Raw genomic sequence first — 7,563 nt, forward strand, 5'->3', positions numbered from 1 at the left:
CTAGCAAGACTCAGGATTCAAAGTCTTTGTAGTGTTTTGGAACACCTATTGCGCATCCACCTGAGCCATGCTAGTGTAAATCACAAATCCACTGGTGATGTTTGGACACATTATAGAGAGACTTGGCTAGCTCTAGACCTGATGTCTTAACTTCTTGAAGGATAATGTAGTCAATGGGGTCATTATAATTCGTGAGCCAGTACATGCACTTTACTTCGGACCTCGGTGCAGCAAGTGGTTACCCACGGGAATAAGTGACACACAACATTTAATGACGGGGAGTGAGGGGTTGGAGGGCTTGGAAGTTCAAGGTAGCATCTCGAGGCGGGCTAAATCAGGCAGGCAAAAATGGAGGCAAAAAGGGGATCCGAGCAGCGCAAAAATCAAGGCTTAGGAGGTTCAAATTGTGGTCGGGTTTTATTTTAATGTGACGGTTGCCATAGGATTTTGGGTGTGGACTTGTGAATCTTGGTCCCTCACCACCCCTCATTAAATTTGTGTGTTACTTTGTCCCGAGGGGTTGTTACTAACTGCAACATGTTTGGTGGCTACCCTCAAGCTTCGGTGAATGATAAATTGTTGGTGAATAACCAGGTGGTTAAAAATTGCAGCCCAGATATAAAAATTGTTGGTGGGTATATTGTGTCCAGCGCGGGATCTCCCTTATGACGTCTGCAGCATCCTCAGTAGGAACAACGACTCCCCGAACATGGCGCTGGACGGTGGACCGCTGGTAATTCTTTTTCTCCATAATTACCTGCTTACGGCGCAGGTAATTCCTTTTCTCTGTCTTTTCCTCACTGTTGGTCTCTCGGCCCTGGGGATTTTCTGGACTTTGAAAGCTCTCGACCCTCGTCTTCTTCTCACGCATGTGCCTCATGCAATATGGTCAGTGGTCACATGTGCACCAGTTATTTGTATTGTATACAACTATGCAGGCTTTTTTCACTATGCCCATTTTGGCATAGTCGCATCAGTAATATCTTGCTCATAACTGATGCACGCGTGACAACGAGAGCTTTACACCATGAGCCACTGGGGTTCCGAAAGAAACAGGAGAGAATTAACTCTACCCCGATCAACCCAGCTACCACTTTTTGTAGCTTATCTGTTGGCTTCATTGGACGCATCCATTTTTTAACATGCACCTAGTTACAAACTACATGCAACAGAATTCCATCGAAGTCCTTTAAATAGAGGTGTTCTCGAAGTTGCCAAAAATCCATTCCTCAGTGGATGCTAGCTACTAACTGCAAACTTATCAAGGAGCATGAACCCTTTAGGCTTTTGAGAATCCCCATGGGGTTCCGATTATCCTTAAAAGACAGATGGAAGTGGGTAGTAGATCAGTTTAAAGCCAAATTAGAAAGATGAAAAGGGTTTCAAGGCTCCCTCATGGGGAGAGTGATATAGGTTCATGAGGCTAGGTCGAGCAAGCCCATATACAACCCCACGACCTTGCAAATTATAACCTGAAACTCACTTTATAATAATATTCAAGCTAAGAGGTGGTTTACGCAATAAATTGCCTACATCTTGAAAATGCTATACTGTGCAAGAGAGGGCATGTAACTATGACCAACCAGGACATGTACGTCCTGCTAGAGACTCACAAAGTGTCAGGCTAGATCCTAAGCTAATGAGGCATGCTAAACTATAGCAGAAGCATGTCCACGTAGCGCAAGTGAAGTGCGCACGTGACATCCTCCTGTTAAAGGTGAGGCACAAGTGTCGAAATTTTATCTTGGATACTTCATTATAGTTCTGATGCTTACTGCTTTTGATGCATGTGGATGCATAAACGATGAAGATTCCTCGAAACGGGTGAATACTGCGGATGTAGATAGGCTGCGATATAAACACCGGCCACACGAGTTGCTAGGTAGGCTTACTACTATCCCAAAATATTAGCCTTGGTGGTGACTATGCCTTGCAAGCAAGTACTACAACTCGAATCGTCCTGTCCTGAAAACATTGCGGGTGAAACTGAAGGGTAAGGATGCTCAAAGGTATTTCCAAGGGTTGTGGGTCGATGTAAGTGGATGCACGCTACATGCAATGCAAATGCTAATGCAGAAGAGGTTTAGGGATTCCTTCTCCAACTTCTTCCACATCTGCATAAGAGGTAAGTAGATCTAAGTAGATCTTGGTACTCAAGATCTGGGTTTTCGTGTCGATCTTCCTTTAAAGAAATGGGAATAAATATGACAACTAATAAGTCCATGATCAAGACTCGAAGATTCTTACAAGAAAAAAAATTGGGAGAGATTCTTTGGATTCTTGGTTCTGCTTGGGTTCTTAGGGTTCTTGATGATTCTTGGTTCTTCTTGGGTTCTGATGGTTCTTTCCTTGAGTTTGTGAAACTGAAACACACACAAAGATTTGATACCAATGTTAGGTCAGAAGTATTTAAGGATCTAGCTCTGATCTAGTAGTCCACACAAACACAAGCGACCCTTTACCTCACTTGAAAGAACTGAATTAAAATGAATGAAAGAGAGAGACACGAGAGAGAGAGAGAGAGAGAGAGAGAGAAGAGAATGGTGAAGAGACGGAGACAAGGGTCTGTCGTGTCCGCCTGTTAGGATTCTCAGAATACAGTGAGAGGGTGAGAGATCCTATTGTTGCAGAGCTTCTTCGTTCTCCCACCGGTTGCATTTAGGTCGCATGGTCTTGCGTCTTCTAACCTGGGTTTAGAATCAGAGGTAGCCTCATCCGGCCGAGCTTCAACTTCCTCCCGTTGGCACTCTCATCAGTTGTCTTCTATCAGGTCCTCATTTGACTTCTTCAGTCCATGGATTTACCCATAGTATTTTGCTTGAATCCTAGAGAAGCATCCATGCCACTTGTAAGGACTGACAAGGGAACACTCTCTGAAGCTAAATTAACAAGCTGTCTTACTGAGACATTAACCTCAGACACTCAGCTTCAAGGGCAACATACAGTTTGCATCCCTGCCATAACAGTAATGTGTCAAGTTTCTGCTTTTAAGAGTCGTGCTATAGTGCTATATTTTATAGGTAAACTTCCAGCCCTAAATGAGATAGCAGGTTATTTGGACCAGGGCTTTAAGAAAGCAGTGGTAGACAAGGTTTTCTACAATTTTTCATTGTTGTCTAAATGTCCAGTATGGGTTGATTTTGTGAACTTACCTGCTTTTTGTGGCCTTGTATCAAGGATTTGGCTGCCTCCCTAGGCAAAGTTCTATTTGTCTCCATTATTAACTGTCTCAATAGGAACAGATCCTGTGTTATATGGAACACTGAAAAGAAGATGCCTGACACTATGGAAATTGAGTTAGAATCTATAGGCAGGCTGGTTATTTACCTCAAGTGGAGAAATCTTCGAGGATCATGGTATCATTCTGGACATCTGAGAAATTTCTCCAAGAATTACCCTACATTGGCTAAAGGCTCAGTTGATCTGATTCCCTCTTATCCTAGCAGCAAGTACCTGGTGCCCAAAGAACCAATTTTTGGTAAAACACGTTCAAATTCTACAGAGAGACCTTCACCCCCTCCTGCTCAGGCAGCTACCCCTGAATATGCAGTCCCTCCTAGTAGGTATAAAGCTGCAGTTTAGACAGGTAGGAGTAAAACTCTCCTCATGTAGGGAGCCATGCAAACTCCTCTCCCTCCTCTTCTAGGAACCCAAGATCTCTAGACAAGGGTAAAAGTGTGGTTGACTCTGAAGGATACCAGTTATCAAAGAAAACTTTCAGGACTAGACCAGGTATATCAAGATATACCTCACCTAATGTGTTTGATGTTCTTCAAGATATCTGTTCCCCAGATAATTTGGCAGTTATTGACTATGTGCTCATGCAACACTCTGTCACTAAGAGTAATGCAGCTCCAAACCCCTCCCATGTCAATGTTGAAGTTCTAATGATGGTGGACACCCCTCAATAATTCTTCTAAAAAATTTGCATCCTTAAACGTTAAGGGTCTTAGCCACCCTTCTAGGTTGCTTGTCTTTCAAAATTGGTTGCTGACTTCTGATTTGGATATTTGTCTAGTTCAAGAGCATAAGCTGCATGATAAAGTTGGGGATGTAATGCACTTAATTTAAAGGATACAGTCTGTTTTTTGGTGGGAAAAAAGGACAATACTCAGGTACTTTGACATATATTAAAAACTCCCTCAAACCTCAATGGATTCTTGAACATCAATTAGGGAGATGCTCCGTCTTCCAAGTTGAATCCCAATGGGGACCAATGAAAATAATTAATGTTTATGCTCCTAATGATGCTGCATCTAGAATAGAGTTGTGGACATGGCTCGCCCAACTAAACTTGTCACAAGGTATGCTTGGAGGAGACTTTAACATGGTCCACGCCTTAGACCAAACCACTTCCTTATCTACTCCAATGTCGGGTTGAAATCTCAAAATGGGACACTTTGCAGAGCCAATCTCATTTGGCTGATACCTAAACTGCTACTTCTAGACCCTCTATATGATTTACCTTATCCTGGTCCAGATTAGATAGACTCTATGTTGTTGGTTTTGCTTGGCTCCCAAACTCTTAAAAAAAAGGAGTTTGATGTTGGTACTGCTCTATTTGGTCATTTCCAATTGTCTTACATCTTATTGATACCAAAATGCAAAATATGAAAGCAGCAGGGCATTCTAAACGCTTAATGATTAATAATTTATTGCTTAATCACAAACTGTTTAGGTTATAGGTCCTCGATCTTATTTAGTCTGCATATGTCGTTGTTAACTCAAACCCTCTCTCTACCTGGCTGTGTATAGTCTCTAGTATGCAGCATTGTATTAGAATTGTTCGTAAGTTGATTGCTCAAAAAGGTAGTCAGCAGGTAATGCAAGCCAGAGAAAGAGCAAAACAGCTTGTGCAAAAAGCTGATAGACAATCTACTGCATTGTGTCACAGGGAACTACAAGAGTTAATTGCTATTAGAGATGTAATTTTGGATTGGGAACTGGCTCAATGTAAAAAACAGAGATATCTATGTAGACAATGGGTTGTTGTAGATGGGAAAGACTCATCCAAATCCTTTTACAAAAAACTCAGGTACAAAAGAAAAAGATAGAATTTGTCAGTTATTCACAATGGTGAAGGGCCTCCTATAACCAAGGGAACTGAAATTCTTGATATGGCTACTTAATATTACAGTGCTCTGCTTAATGTAAGCCCAAATGTATATTTTGAAAGAATAAATGCTATTGACTCTCTCTTGAGTGTAGTTACCCCATGCATTGAGGCTGCAAGTGTTAAAAGATTGGAGCATACTGAATGAGGCAGAAGTGGAATATGCTTTGAGCAAATTACAAATAAAAAATGTGCTGGAATTTGTGGATTGTTAAAGGAATTTATGCAATGCCTTTGGTCACAAGTGAAAGCAATAAATCCCATTACTAAATGTGATTTGGATGTCTCAATGGATGGATCTTGCCCTCAAGCAAGGAATCATAAGTTGATCCCTAAGAACACCTTCCCTAAAACTTTGGCTGATTGGAGGCCCATCACCATGATGGGGATTCTTTACAAATTGCTACCTAAATCTATTGCTATCAGAATAGTACATGAGCTGAGAAAAAACATCCACCCTGCCTAAACATGTTTTATTGGTGGCAGATCTATTTATGATAACATACTTATAGTTCAACTAGGTATAGAGCATGCTATAATTCGAAGCAAGACATGGCTATGTTGAAAATTGATTTTATCAAGGCCTTTGACACAGTGCAGTGGGGCTTTGTCCATAGTTTACTAAAAAAGATGGGGTTTGGCAACATAATAAACAATTTCATTAACTTGCTGAGGCAGCAAGCCTTTTCTAGAATTGTGGTTAATGGTAGACTATCTGAGAAGGTGAGTATTGCAAAATCTGCTAGGCAAGGTTGTCCTATCAACCCACTCTTCTTTGCTATTGCAACTCACCCTTTGTATTCTTATCTAGATTCCCTGGCTACAAATGGGCACCAGCAAACTCTTCATTTGGGCTCTAAACAAGTTACAGGTAAAGGGTTTGCAGATGACACCGTTGTGTTTCTCAAAGCAAACAATATCAATGTATTGAGATGTATAAAAGTGTTGGACTTATATGCTTTAGCAACTAGGCTAAATTTTAATTTAACCAAATCTTCCCACATAGATATTTCAACTAGGGACTTTGATGCTCTCATCTGGTCTGGGAAGAGGTACCCAAAAGGCCATGTATTCAAACACTTGGGATATCCCATTGGAGTGGGTGTGTCTCAAACCCAATTGCAACAATGGGTAGTGGACAAGGTGCATGCCAAAATAGAAGCTTGGTACTGTGATGAATGGCCCCTGCATGTTAGATTAAGTATAGTTCAATCTATCTTCATCCCTTACATACTATACTACTTAACTTTGTTGGACTGGTCTGACAAAATGTTACAAAAATGTACAGCTTCCATGTCCAAGTTTTTGTGGAGGATTCATTTTGCCGTTGTTGCCTTGACTGCCTGGAATAACTTAACCTTCCCATAGAAATTGGGTGGTCTTCACATTCAAATATGAAATCTTATGCTCAAGCAAGAAGGGCTTGCCTCATAAAACACATGTTGGATAATGATACTTATTGCTCTATATGCTTGTGGAAATTGATTGATTCAGTTGTAGTATATTTTCATGGTGTTTGGATATAAATGCTTGGGATAAACTGTTTTCAACTACTGCATTAAAAACTGGATTTGACATTTCCAATATACTGGTAAAATCATGGAAAAAGATCTGCTCTGTGTTGCATTGGGAATGCATAATAAAGTACAGTGGTAATTCTTTGGGTGCTGAAAATGTATTTTGGAGCTTTGTGTTTAAAGTTCCTCCAATTAAATTGATGGAAAAGCCTGCTACTATCCTATTAAAAAAGGATATTATTCAAATTAAACAAATGTTGTACTCTAACCTTGAGTTGAAACTATTTTCTATAGCTAGAAGACAATATAAATGTGGAGTCAGGTTCAGAGGACTGTGGCACCAGCTGGAAGCACATGGATTCAGCCTACCTACTTTTGAACGGCCAAACTTGGAAGACAGACATAGAGACTGGACTTTTCCAGGATGTACGGCCAACTGGTGAAAATCATCCTTTGCAGCAGATGTAAGGGTAATGAAATTGTTAGACATGTATTTTGGCAATGTAAAATAGTTGCAGAGTGGTGTATATGGAATGAATATATGTGGTCTACATCTTGGTGAGTTCAAATTACAAAGTTCAAATTGACTTTTTTCAAGGTGAACACACACCAGGACCATGCCCTAGAACTTGTAGTACAGTCATTAAGAGTTTTTTTTTTATATATATGGTCTATGAGGAATATGTCTATGTCAGTCATCTCAATAACAAAGGATTTAAGCAGACAGTGCCTATGTCAATCATCAGAGATAGAATGTTGGAGGATATAGTGTCATTGCAAGATAGATCCCTGAGGGATAGGGTGCTCCAAGTCATGAATAGGTTGAAGGTATAATGCCTTCAACCTGCTATATGAGACCATAGTTAATATACAAATCATTTTCCAAAGAGAGAGAGAGAGAGAGAGAGAGAGAGATAAAAGAGACGATACCGA

General features: G+C 40.6%; 1 long non-coding RNA gene across 1 annotated transcript; it reads left to right on the top strand.

Annotated features, from left to right (window-relative positions):
* The first annotated feature begins 658 nt into the window (after nt 1-658).
* On the top strand, nt 659-7,233 carry LOC147429100 (uncharacterized). The gene is made up of 2 exons (XR_015185802.1): nt 659-733; nt 6,925-7,233. It is a non-coding gene; the product is annotated as an uncharacterized LOC147429100 (long non-coding RNA).
* The last annotated feature ends 330 nt before the right edge of the window (nt 7,234-7,563 follow it).

The sequence above is a fragment of the Adiantum capillus-veneris genome, chromosome 22 (genome assembly GCF_014529385.1).
Source record: "Adiantum capillus-veneris isolate H3 chromosome 22, ASM1452938v2, whole genome shotgun sequence".
NCBI classification, from domain to species: domain Eukaryota; kingdom Viridiplantae; phylum Streptophyta; class Polypodiopsida; order Polypodiales; family Pteridaceae; genus Adiantum; species Adiantum capillus-veneris.